The sequence below is a fragment of the Eurosta solidaginis genome, chromosome 2 (genome assembly GCF_040869045.1).
Source record: "Eurosta solidaginis isolate ZX-2024a chromosome 2, ASM4086904v1, whole genome shotgun sequence".
In the NCBI taxonomy this organism is placed as follows: domain Eukaryota; kingdom Metazoa; phylum Arthropoda; class Insecta; order Diptera; family Tephritidae; genus Eurosta; species Eurosta solidaginis.
In genome coordinates, this window is record NC_090320.1 from 257,816,938 (window position 1) to 257,829,951 (window position 13,014).

The 13,014-nt window shown below is 33.5% G+C and overlaps 1 protein-coding gene across 30 annotated transcripts in view; it reads left to right on the plus strand.

Moving 5' to 3' along the window:
* The window catches only part of tutl (turtle), a 426,131-nt gene that overhangs the window by 5,526 nt on the left and 407,591 nt on the right, over positions 1 to 13,014 (plus strand). For 7 of the 30 annotated variants that reach the window (XM_067767670.1, XM_067767668.1, XM_067767694.1 and 4 more), the window contains exons 1-2: positions 4,370 to 5,009; positions 10,944 to 11,707. The gene's annotated coding sequence lies outside the window, so the exon portion shown is untranslated. The other 23 variants (XM_067767671.1, XM_067767669.1, XM_067767681.1 and 20 more) reach the window with 18 other exon arrangements.

The window sequence follows — 13,014 nt, forward strand, 5'->3', positions numbered from 1 at the left end:
GTGCTGTGTGTGCTGTGCTGTGCTGACGCCTGCCGGTTCTATTGTGAAGAATATTTAATATTTGTCAAAGTCGAGCTCATCGTTCTTCATTGATGCGCACTCATAGTAAATCGGAGCGCAAATATACAATACATTACCTTTTCCTCGGAAATCATTAGAAGCTTTCCCTTTGCTTTGCGTCGAATGTCAAATGCAACATCATTAATAGATTTATTTTCAGAAGACAACTAAAACTGGGTAGTTAGGCTTGAGGGGCTAAGCCTAGACCCTTATTCCAGATCATTGTATTACTTATAATTTAATGAGAATACCTCCAAAATTTCACTCTCTTAATTTGTGAGAGTACCTAGCAATATGTACTTCCTAAAGAAACTTCTTCAATAAATATTGACGATATGCAGTTGACACCAAAGAATATTCTGTACATAACCAATTAGCCAAGGAAACATGCTGTGGTGGTTTAGTTGAAGCAACTTAAGGGCAGCATAACCAAACAAAACTTTTCGCTACATATGTCAAAATCATATATACAAAATCTGCAACATGCACATACACACATATACACCACGCAATGCATACATACAGCCATTCATGCATTTCTTTTGTATTCTTACTGCTTCTTAGCCGCATGTAACGGCCACTTTAAATGTCAACTTGCACAAATGCACGTCCTTTTGGCCCACAAATCAGGCACTTGTCACACAAACAACAACAAAATTAACAAAAACAACAGCAAACAACAACAACCAAATACTGCATACAGCTGTTGCCTCTCTCATACTCAACCCAGCTCACTACACTTTGGCACATAATGCCCTATTCTTTTCTGTTCTGTTACTCTCCCAACAACTTTCATCAATACTTTTTTCAGCTTTTACTCTGTTAATGTCACTTAACGGTAGTCCTGCACATAACTGGGTGTTGTTTTTGTGCAGAAATATTGTGTAAAAGTAAAAAAAGAAAAAGCAACAAATTAAAAAAAATATATATCAAAAATTGGGGCGCTGCTCTTTTTCGTGAACACTCGCTCGTTTGTGACTCCTGCTGATATAGTCGACAGTTTTTGACATGCTCCTGTTTGTTGCAGGTTTCTCTATTCGCGCTCATTTTTCTTGTTTTTATATTTCGTTCTCCTATTAGTTTTATGCTCTCTACATATGTTTTATATGGGAATATTTTATTAAATTGATTTCCTTTATTTTGTTTCCTTTTGACATCTGACGTTTATGATTTCACTGGGCACCGTTTCCTTTGTCTGCGAATATCATCAGCTGCTTTCGAGCTGTCACTATGAGGTTGTGTTAACTATTCGCGTATTTGATATCAATAATAGGCATTGTAAACATTAACAAGTAGCGCAACTAGCAGCTGATCGCCCAAAATCAACACACACATACAAACATCACTAATAGCCATATTACGAAAATCTTTTACAGAATTCAAGTTTAATTTTTAAACGGACTAAAATTGTGAAAATTTTGGAAAATATAGCACTAAGGACACCTTATTTGCAGTAATTGAAAGGAAATACGTAAAATGAAAGAAGATAAAATGCTTATATTCAAGAATCTAGTTATTTTATCTACATTTATCTGTAATGTTGTTATATAGATTGAAGGTATATTGATGCAATGCAACTCTGCTCTTTCTGCTGTTCTTCATTCCACTCCATTCCGCTGCCTTCTTTTACTGCCTTCCACTCAATTCGCAACATAACCTCAATTTAAGCTGCCAAACTATACAGTAAGCAATGTTTTTTTTTTCGGACGTTGTGGCAGCGCACTGCCCTTAAGTGGCCCGATGAAACCAGGCTAATCCTGTTTTTGTTTTTTTTTTTTTTAATTCATACATACTTTTTTTTTTCTTTCTTTTTTTTTTTGTATCCTAATTCTTATTTATATGTTATTTATAATTTTTTTGTTGTTACCGAGTCTTTGAGAGGCAGTGGCTTCTTAAGCGCCGAGATCTAAAACCGCTCAGCTACAGATAACCTCATCAGCTGAGAAATATAGATTCACAAAACACAATAGATTAAAAGTATAAATATAATTTTTTAATTATTAAGAGAAGATAGAACCGTTTATGGCAAAGAGCGAGTCCGAAACATCAATTATTCTCGAGTGAGAGTTATAATCTTCACACAAACATAGAAAAGGTTCGTGTAGTTGGAAATTGCTTCTGCGTTGTTTAAAAATTATAGGTTTATAATCCCTTGAAGCTCGGAGCTCGGCATGGAACATTCAAGTTTACTTCGTTCGAAAGAAATGGGCTTGAAATCGATCCATTTATAAGTCTAGCCATAAATAGTACACCTAGCATTTCTCTACGACTTGCAGGGGTAGGAAGATTTATTAGTTTTAATCGATTAGTGTAAGGAGGAAGATTATGCGGAGAGTCCCATTGAAGATTTCTCAAGGCGAAAAGTAAAAACTGTTTTTGAATTGATTCTCTTCTATCCACATGAACTTGATAACGCGGATTCCAAATTATCGATCCATATTCTAATATCGGCCTCACCAATGATGTTGTAACGTAAGGACTGTGGCATTACAAATTATTCCTAAGCTAATTAAAAATATGCTGTTTACCTCGTTTTTTGGTAGAAAGTCGTTTTATAATTTATTGTTCTCTCTTCAGCTGTGGTATCGAGGTTATATGTTGTTGTTGTTATCAAAGTCCTCCAACGGGAGTCCAAGAAAACGAGCAGTTTCAACAGTTGGATGGAGCTGTTAGAAACTTAGTTTCCACATTATAATTGAAAAGATAGTTATTGCCATGTGGGGACACATCACGTGCAGGTCATACATTACGTATGTCGCTGTTGATTTTGGACAAGTAAGAGTTTAAACTGAAATTATTATCCAGAAAAAAGTTGGACCAGAATGACGCGTTTCTCGTACTCTGCTTTCTTCTGAAAGAATTTTACAATGTATATTGTTAACAGGGTGCGACTTGGCAAAGATATTTACCGATTCTGTGTAGATTAGGCTTAGGACCTACTATTGCTTATCTCAGGGATGCACCTTAACGTTAAGCTAATTGTTTATCAAAAAATTTCCACCGTTTCCGTTGAAACACTTCGAAATATTATCGATAAAGAAATTATCAAGATAAATTGTATCTCGTTTTTAACCGAAACGAAAAGCTTTCTTTAACGTTAAAAACGTTAACAAAAACGTGATACTTTATGTTTGAATTGTGCTGGCAATGCTATAGCCATGGTGAAGCCGTAAGGTGGTAACAGCGAGTGGACATAAACACAAACTCCATGTAATTTGTTTGAGTAATTCGTTGGTGGTAATGTCAAAAATACTCTGAGAAATGTTCGTACTGTCAAAGTTCATGAGAAAAGTTGCAATCAGCTTGGCTAATGCTTTCACCTTTAATGACTCCGCCATCGATCAGCTTTGCCAGCATAGTTTGAAATTAATAACCAACATAAACGATTTGATTTAGTTTTGATATGGCAGAAAACGAAACAAAATCATTTCGTTAATTTGACGTTCTTAACGTTAATAAACGAAACGGAATGACTTTGTTTCGTTTATTAACGTTAATTATCGTAACGAAATGATATCGGTTCGTTGGTTAAGCATGCCTGGTTTATCTGGATGAAACCGGCAACGTAGGTAGCTGTCGGATCTCAACATAGTGCTTACGAACATTTTTCCTTCTCGGCGTTGGATGGATAGCAGTAAGCATGTATATATTATTCATATCTCTATTGAGGACACCCACAGACCTTTAATATGTTTATTAAAATGAAACAATTTTATCTTAGATTATTAATCTGTGAGGTTCACATTTCTTTACTCAATCAATGAAATGATAAGCTTTACAAGAGGAGATATATGATTTTTTTCCTGGGCCAACTGACAAGCACGTTTCATTTGCACGAAAACTTCAGCTACTTACCTTTTGAAGGGCTACGACCGTCAAATAGGGTCAGTCGCTTATTCGTAGTGCTAAATATCGCCAATTGGTAATACGAAGAGAATTTAAATAATTTACCACCTGATACTATAAGCGGCGTGATGGGCGCCCTCTTCCTCTGCTTCCATAGGTAGGCTCCGATAAGAATACATTTTTTGCCGCAGGTATAAGGTAAGCAGGGAAACCAAATTCACGTATACGAAGCTCATTTTTGGGCTGTTGTGGATTGGGAAAAGAACGCTTAAATTCCAATCGTCCGGCATGCACTCGTCCGACTATATTTTGTAAAGAAGAAAACATTACAAGCATGTCACCTATTGAAAATATGTCAACTTTATGATTTGGCTTAAATAAAAATTGTTTGTGACACAACCGCACCTAAAACACTTTCAACTTGACCTTCCACAAAAAATTGATCACAGCTCACCCTAAGAAGTAGCTAAATATATTTATCGAGAACGTCACTGTTACTAGTAACATGTAACCTACCCATCCAAAAAGGAAAAAGATTAATAAACGTTCAAATGTTACGATACAAAAATACGAAGTGAACTCGACTCATGACAGACAAAACGCGAAAGGAAAATTACAGTCCATTGCAGAATTTTCATACAATTTCTGCAATACTTTCAGCAAAAAAAAATTTCGGTTAAAGAGCTGCAGCCACTAATTTTTACTCGCCACAAAACTGGAGCTTCTAGAATTTTTGAGCAAACTTTGAGTGCTGATGCTATCGTCATCGTTCTCGCCGACTTCGTCATCATCACTAGACTTCGCGTCCTGCTAATGTCAGAGTCAATTTCAGCTATGGCTGTAAAACGAAAGTTGTGGATTGTGATCAAACATGCTGGAACACACAAAACAGACGAAGACGGACACAGACGCAGCTAAAAGACACATCAGAGTAGGACAGACGCGCGCGCGATTGAAATAAATTTAATTAAAATAAATTGTGTTTGAAAGAAGACAAAAAAAAAAAAAACATAAATTAAGGAATTGAAATGTGGAAAATGCATGCAATAAGTGAGTTTAATACAACAGCTAGAAGAAATAGAGTATGTCTGATTCAATGAGTGGTAATGATTTTTGCGTTATGAAAATATTAAAAATTGCAATCACCAGTCAAACTAAGCTACCGCATCACGCGCCCTCAAGCTAGTATGGGTCGTCCTTGCCCCACTGTGATTTGTGAAGTGATGAGCACGTCTGTTAAGTAGTACTAAGTATCTATTGTGACCTAATCTGGTAATAAGAAAAGTGTGTAAAAGTGCTTACCTTCGATGTTGCGGGGCGTTGAGTATAATTGGTAGACAAGTTGGCTGGTGCATTGTTGAAGAAATGAAATGAAAACAAACAAAAAATATTAAAAACAGACAGACAGTCAGGCGACAGTTCCAATGCCATAAGCACAAAACCGTCACATGCGTCGAAGCTGTCGAGTGAGTGAGTCACGTGCAAAACTATGTATTCGGAAACGAAAAATATTTTTGCGAGTATTATTATGAATCTGGCAAAAGGGCGTGAATGAAAGGTCAGGAATGTGAAAAAATTACAAAAGTCAGTTAATGGCGTAAAGCGGTCGTGAGTGTGAAGAAAGTTATAGTGGAAACTGAAGCTTTCAGTATATATGTAAAATGATTTTTATTAGTATATTAAATACAAGCCGGTGAAGAAAAATTGGTGTTTTCTTTTTAGTTAGTATAAATGAATGCGTAAATTGAAATAATTTAATTGTGCTAAAATTTTTTTTCCAAAGTAAAAATATTGTATTTGCGAGCTGATTAAAAAGAAAAAAATAGTGAGGAAGTGTATGCCAGAAATCTTCGAAGAAGTAGAAAGCTTTGCCACAAATTGGATATGTATTTATAACTAATATTTCGTGAGCCTATCTCAACGCATATGAAAATAACTAGAGCTACTCAACCCCTATACACTTGTGGCACTTTTTTTTTGCCCTAATTCATAAGCACAGTTACAAACACTTCAATTACACTTCAAATATAAAAAAAAAATATTTGTTTCGCACTCTCATATGCTGCCACATATGATTACGATTCATTTGAAAGTGCCTGAGGTTCTTATGGAAGTGTAAAGAAAATCTTTTTAAAGCACTTCCGCATGAAGTCCACGCACTTGGGTATGAAAAGCAAATTTACACTAACAAATTGGCAACTAAATATTATTTAAAAATATTATCGCACTCAAAAAATTTAAAATAAAAATTTAATCGTGAAGAAAATTAGAACCGAAATATTTTAAATACTAAAAATTTTAATTTGTATTTTTTTGAAATACAAAAAAAAAAAAAATTCCAATGTATCTACAATTTTGTGCATGTAATGTGATTTGCACTTCAATATAAAATATTTTGAGCCGCACTGAAAATAACCAAGAAATTAAAAAAAATATTAAAACAAAGTGCATGAAGTTCTTAAGAAAGTGTAAAAATTTTTTTTTAAAGCACTTCCATATGAAGCCCATGCAAAATTTTAAATGAAAGTTTGTTAATGAAAATAAACAAAATTAGAAAAATTACAAAAATTATAAAATTTCTGAGAAAAGAGGTTTTTCTTAAAACCAAGTAACTAACTGAAGTATACAATTGAGGACTTCTCAAATATATTACGGACGAATTTTACATAGGATTTAAAATTATTGAAAAAAATTTATAAAAACTCATATTACAGAATTTAAAGTAGCGGACTGAAAAAAGGCAGTGGAAATTTTTTTTTTATAAAATATCGGCAAATAAATTATAATTATAAATTTTTAAGAAAAAACGTTTTTCCAGAAATCACGGAAATCAAACTCGAAAAGCTCTTACCACCGAAAGGCTGCAAACCCAACAAAAAACAAATCGTAAAATTGGCCTAAATAAAGAGTAACAAAGATATTTTCGTAAAAATTCAAAAATTTTAAGAAATTCTCGAAATTTTTATTTGAAGTTTTCTAACTTTTTTTCGTTAGTATGCAGTTTTGTAGACCAATCAATTTTAGTTCATAAAAAAATACAGGCGTCAGAATTTGCATTTATTTTTGACATTTTTTGGCAAAGAGTGTTTTAGATTTTTCTGCACCTAAGTGTGAAAATGTTTTTATTTGGGTAAAATCAGAAACGCACTGCGAAAAAAATCTGTCAAAAATTGACATGAATTTTGAGAGGTCTATAAGTTGTACTTTTATAAACTAAAACTGTTCGGGCTACAAAACTGCTTAGTCAAAAAATTTAAGAGAAATTCCAATAAAAGGTTCGAAAATTGCGTAAAATTTTAAAGTTTTTTCTCTAATTTTCGAATTTTTTCGAAAAATTTTTGAAATTCGTTGGCATAGTTTCCGTTATAAGATTCACAGAAATTTTTTTTTAAAGCTTCGAAAATAAAAAAAAGCATTATTTACTTTACGAAATTTTGAAAAAATGCCTAGGAACTCAAATTCACTTGGATCTGTTTTCTCACGAGATTTCTATTAATTTTTACCTATAAAGCCGAATATTCACTTTTGTTCAGCAGCGCACACAAAATCAACAACAAAAATTTTAATCAAATTTTGTCAATTAAATTCTTGTTTTTTTTATATATAACTAATTTATTAAATAACTTTCATGAAGTTTAAAACTGTGCAAACCGATCATGGAAATTCAAGAAAATCTTCCAAATTTCGATTTTGGTTTTTATAGTTTCCGTATTTTTTTGAGTATCAAGTTCTGTATCCCATTCAATTCTACTCTAACAAAATAGGGTTTATAGATTTCTCAATATTCGCCTTGATTTTTGATAGGGTTTTCATTAATTGTAGTATAAAATATTTGGGAAAAGTTGTTTTACCTAAATTTTATGCAAAGATTAAAAATTTTATTTTCGCTTTCAACCAGACTAATTTTTATGTTGATAAAATTAGACACAACAAGTATCTGAAGCATGATAATTATCGTGTTAGTATTCAAATAACTTTCAAAAAAATTTTACACGAATTTACTAAGGGTCGAAAACGACGCAATGGGTAAAGTTAAAGATAGTGTTTTTTTACAACCAAATCATTATGACAAGTAATTTTATTCTCCACTAATTTCATCCATTTAAAATATCATAACTAAAAGTGGAGAAGACCTCACATAGCACTAATTATTGGCTATGTCCACTTAAAATAGCTTTTATGGTTATTTTCGACCCAACCATAGGCCTACGGTGAGTTTTGGAGTCCTACCTCACCATTAGTCTTAGAGATCAGGGGTTCTGCATGTTATAAAAGATCGAGAAATTTTTATTTATTTTAAAGTGCGCGAAGTCTCGCTCGTACCTACTTAATGATAAGAGTTAAATACTTTATTGGTTTTTTTGTTGATTTTCCGACAGCGTGTATAATTTATGTCTATTTTAATGATTTTGTGTCATCTTTTCCCGTCATATTTGGTTTGGAGAAAACCCGATTTCAGCATTGCGCCTTCATCAGTGTCATTTGTCGTTCTAAAATGTTGTTGTCGTTTGTCGTATATTTTAGTTCGTAGATACATGAGCAGGCATTGTCAAACTGAATGTTTGTGTTCGTTTAGAAACGGGGGTAGTTTTCAATGATCAACTTGTGTAACTAAGTGAGGCAGGTAGAAGTCAGTAATTGTAGTCGTTTGACCTTTTATTGTGCTTGTTGATTTGGTTTGGTAAATTTTTTTTAAATTATTATGCGTGTTTGTCTGTTGTATCTGTGTGATTACTTAATTTTTTTGTAAACAAGTTTTAATGGATTAAATACTATGTCAGAATTTGTATCTTTTTTTTTTTTGTTTATTATTCTATAATCGAATGCTTTTTATTTGTACGTTTCCAGGTTTTCGAAAACATTCAGATGCCGCCATTTTGCTTGAATGTGAAGGTCCTTGACTGACTTGTTGACGTTTGTAGGTGAACATTCATTTTCGACCATGTGATTCGTAAAATTGGAGGCTGGTATGATGGTTGGACATGTGTTCTCTGAACCTCAATCTTACTTTTTGTCTGGTTTGTCCTATGTAAAGGTGTTAGCATTCGTAAGTTAGCACGTTTATGCCGTGGCTGATAAACCGATCCTCTCAGTTAGTATAAGTTCTTAGTTTTTGCTCTAAGTCGTTCGAAGTTTCAAGCGCTGTGCTAATGTTGTATTTTTTCGAAAAAGCATGCCAATTTTTAAATTGTCATTTTCTTTTTTCTATGATTTCTTCTGAATTTATCTACTATTGATTTTTAAAATCCGATGTTTGCAGCAATGTTATGTCTTACTTAAAGCTTCTTTGTTATATGCTTAATTTAATGCTGCATTTTTATTATTTTGTGATGGTTCGAAGTTCTATGTCTTATAGTGTTGGTGGCTGTTGGTTTTTTATATAACTCGTATTTTAATATTGTAATGAATTTACTGCAATTCCTCTTATTTGCAATCTACTGCCAACGTTCGTATCGCTAAACTGTTCAATAAATAACTAAAAAAAAATAAATGTAAGGCGCGATAACCTCCGAAGAGATCTAAGGCCGAGCTTCTCTTCCAATTTGCGTCGTGCTCCTCTTGATTTTTCCCTACAAATTAGCCGGACGGGACCTACATGTTTTATGCCGACTCCGAACGGCATCTGCAAGGCAGATGAGTTTTCACTGAGAGCTTTTCATGGCAGAAATACAATCGGAGCGCTTGCCAGACACTGCCGAGGGGCGACCCCGCTTAGAAAAATTTTCTTCTAATTGAAAAATCTTATTTCTAAAATTTTGATGTTGCTTTGCCCGGGAGTTGAACCCAGGGCATACGGTGTGATAGGCGGAGCACGCTACCATCACACCACGGTGGCCGCCAACTCCAATATTGAATAATGGAAAAATGGCCTTTATTAAAGTACTTCACAATAACACTTATACTTTGCAATGATAGCTTGCTTAATAACCAAACTGATTGATAGCTCAAATGAAACTGATCTATTGCTCGACAGATAGCGTGCTTAACTGAAAACTGCTTGTAGCGCCTCTACCGCTGGTGCTTTAATACTCCGTGATTTCCTCGTGTTTTTCACCCCAAAGTGTTCAAAATCCAATTACTTCCAAACCAAAATGCAACAAAACATAATTTTTCAGGTCAAAACGCAATAATTATAGTAAACTATCTGTCTAGGCGCTTCCAGAATTTACTTAGTCACCGCCATGTAATTATAACTACAGATGCACGTATATAGCTTATCATATGCTTGTATTTGTGAGCGACACTTCCACAATTACAATTGCATACTTTTCGGAGCATCTCAGATATCTGCATGTGTTTGTGCATCTCTTCTCTGCTGCCTGTACGTACTGTCTACTTTATTGTTGTTGTGACTTCATTTACTTAGCATCAGACTAGGGATGTGAGTATAACTTAGTATTGCTAACATTCGTAACAATATATTGGAAATTTAATCTATACTTATCATGAGGTCTAAATAATTAATTTCTTCGCTATTTCTATTGTGAATTTTCTGTTGTCATGCTGCTCGTTGGCATCTTACATCTTAAGGAGCTCCATCTTATAATGGTTTAATCTGCACTATGCCAATGGGCTATATGTTATAATTCGTTATCATCTTATACGCAAAGTATAAAGTAGTCTGATTTATCAGTTTTATACAACGCAGGGCTGTGTTTTGAGAATACCCTCATTCTTTTTTAAACTCTTTTATATATTCCTTTTAAAATATACTCTTAAATAAATTTATTTAACCGTATCTGGCACAGAATAATTAAAAATAAAAGGTGAAATTTTTTGCATAATTTCTGAGAAAGTGATAAGCATTAAAAAGCTCAATCAGATTTAACACATTATCGAGTCCAAATTTACAGAAAACTCAAAATAGATTTCAAAGAAGCGAATGACAGTAAAATTAAAATGTAAAACATTTAATACAGGGTAACTTGATTATAGGAAACGTATAAATAGGGGAAATGTGTCGTTTAATTGCGTGCCCATGTGTGTGTAAAATTATAAGAACGTGCTTGTGCAACTTGTGGTTTCAATCATTTTAGTGAAAAAAGTCTACACTTAACAGAAAACGTCAATTTTAATTGACAGTTTCAAAAAAGTACAAAAAAAGATTGTCAACGTAACTTTATGTCAGCAAGGTTTTGCTATAATAAAAACGCCTTAAGGCACTAGCTCATAGAACCAAGACCAAAAAGCAACAAAGTAAGAAAAATGTGAAAAAATATCAGAGAAAATCTACAAAAAAAAATTAAAAGTGAAATAAAAAGCAGCAACAGTAATGTATCAACATCTTAAACAACTTCAATATTAGAAAGCGTATATAAAAAAAAAGTTGGAAATGTGTTTTTGTAAAGCAAAGTAAAAAAGTGGGCAAGAAAGTTCTCAACAACTTTATACAACTTACAACAACAAAAAAGTTGTGTGAAGAGTTCTTCTTTATTAAGAGATAATGCTATAATTGTGTAATTTATACTTTACAAGTAACGAAAATTAAGAAAATTGAGAAAAAAATACCCAACTGTAGAATAAATAAATATTCTATTCAAGTTACTGAAAGTGTTTGTATCTAAAAGTGAATTGTATGCACTGAAAAAGTATCAAATTTAGTTGTCTCCTTCATGCAAATTGGCATTGTAAGGAATTGTGCAGAAAAGGAAGAATAAATATCTTTGATCATAATTTACGTGAAAAGTTTTTTTCACTTACTGTGAGCATATCATATTAACGCTTTTGCTGCCAAGTTTCGAGAAAAGCAAATTTAATCATTGATTGGTTCATCAAGTTGGATAATGAATGCGCAAAAAAGGTAAGTTTTTGCTGTTTTTAATTTTGTATTACTTCTTATTTTATGAGTATCGCTCTGTATGTTTAGTGAAAAGAAAACTTTTTGGCTTATTTTGGCATATAAATAAAAGTCGTTCAAAACTTATAAATTTAAGATGGGTTCCAAGGAAATATCCAACTTGCTCTGCTAGTTGAGAGTGTCTAGCACACAATTTTTGAGAAAATATGTAAAAATCTTGTTTTTAAGGCATTTATTAAGCCATCGATTACCCAATTGCCATTTTGACTATTGATACCTGCATAAAGACCTTTGATCAATGATTCCACCCCACCGGGTTAGGGGGCTTTGAATATACCCGCGGCAGGTACGCCTGTCGTATGAGGCGACTAAAATACCAAACTGATTCAAGGGTTTGTGTAGCGCAACCCTTTCAAGTTGTTGCCAGCGCAAAATATAGCTTCTTCAACCCAATTGTCAACTTACCTCCAACCCAAATGTCAAACCCACCTACCCGTGGCGAATCTTTACTTTAAGAGCCGAGGCTATGGCGATCCCACCTTCCTCATGGTTCGAGGGGACGGGAGGGCGGAATGCCCTTGAAGGTTTCATGTAGTCATATTACATCGTTCCCGAGATGGTCGGGCTGGTGCTTTAATGATGCTTGTAACCGGAACGTACCGGATCTGCATCCGGCAAACGACCATCAACATAGATGAGACTCCCTAACGCCTTCGGAGAGTGTCCTTATCGCTACAACAAAAACAACAACCATTGATTCCATAAATTAAACGATCGAAACGATGCTATTAAATAAATAGATATTAATAATAATTTTCTTAGACTGTCAATCATTTTGAGAAAAAAATTTTATTTTAAGAAAAAAAAATTATAGAAATAGAGAACAGCCCTTTTTGAGAAGTTCCAAACCAAAACGCAATAGGTACACCCCTAATTTTGTTTTAAGATATGGGCGGGATTTTGATTCACTTTAAAAACATATGTAATAATCTTTATGAGAAATAAAAAAAGAACATCTAGACATTCTGGGACATTCCAGAAAATACGTTTCATAGAAAACTCAATAATTTCATACAATTTAAAAATTTTAGGATTGCACTTTTTTATGTTTATAGGAATGACGATAGGTTGTAAAGTACTGGTATACTACTTAACGATTTAAGGAATACTTTAAGAATGTTTTAAGAGTATACGAGTACACCACAACTGGTTCTCATACGTATAAAAATGTGTGGTCCAATTTACACTTTACATTGGCATATATATCATATTGGGGTACTAATATGACCAGAATGGTATTCATGATCAAA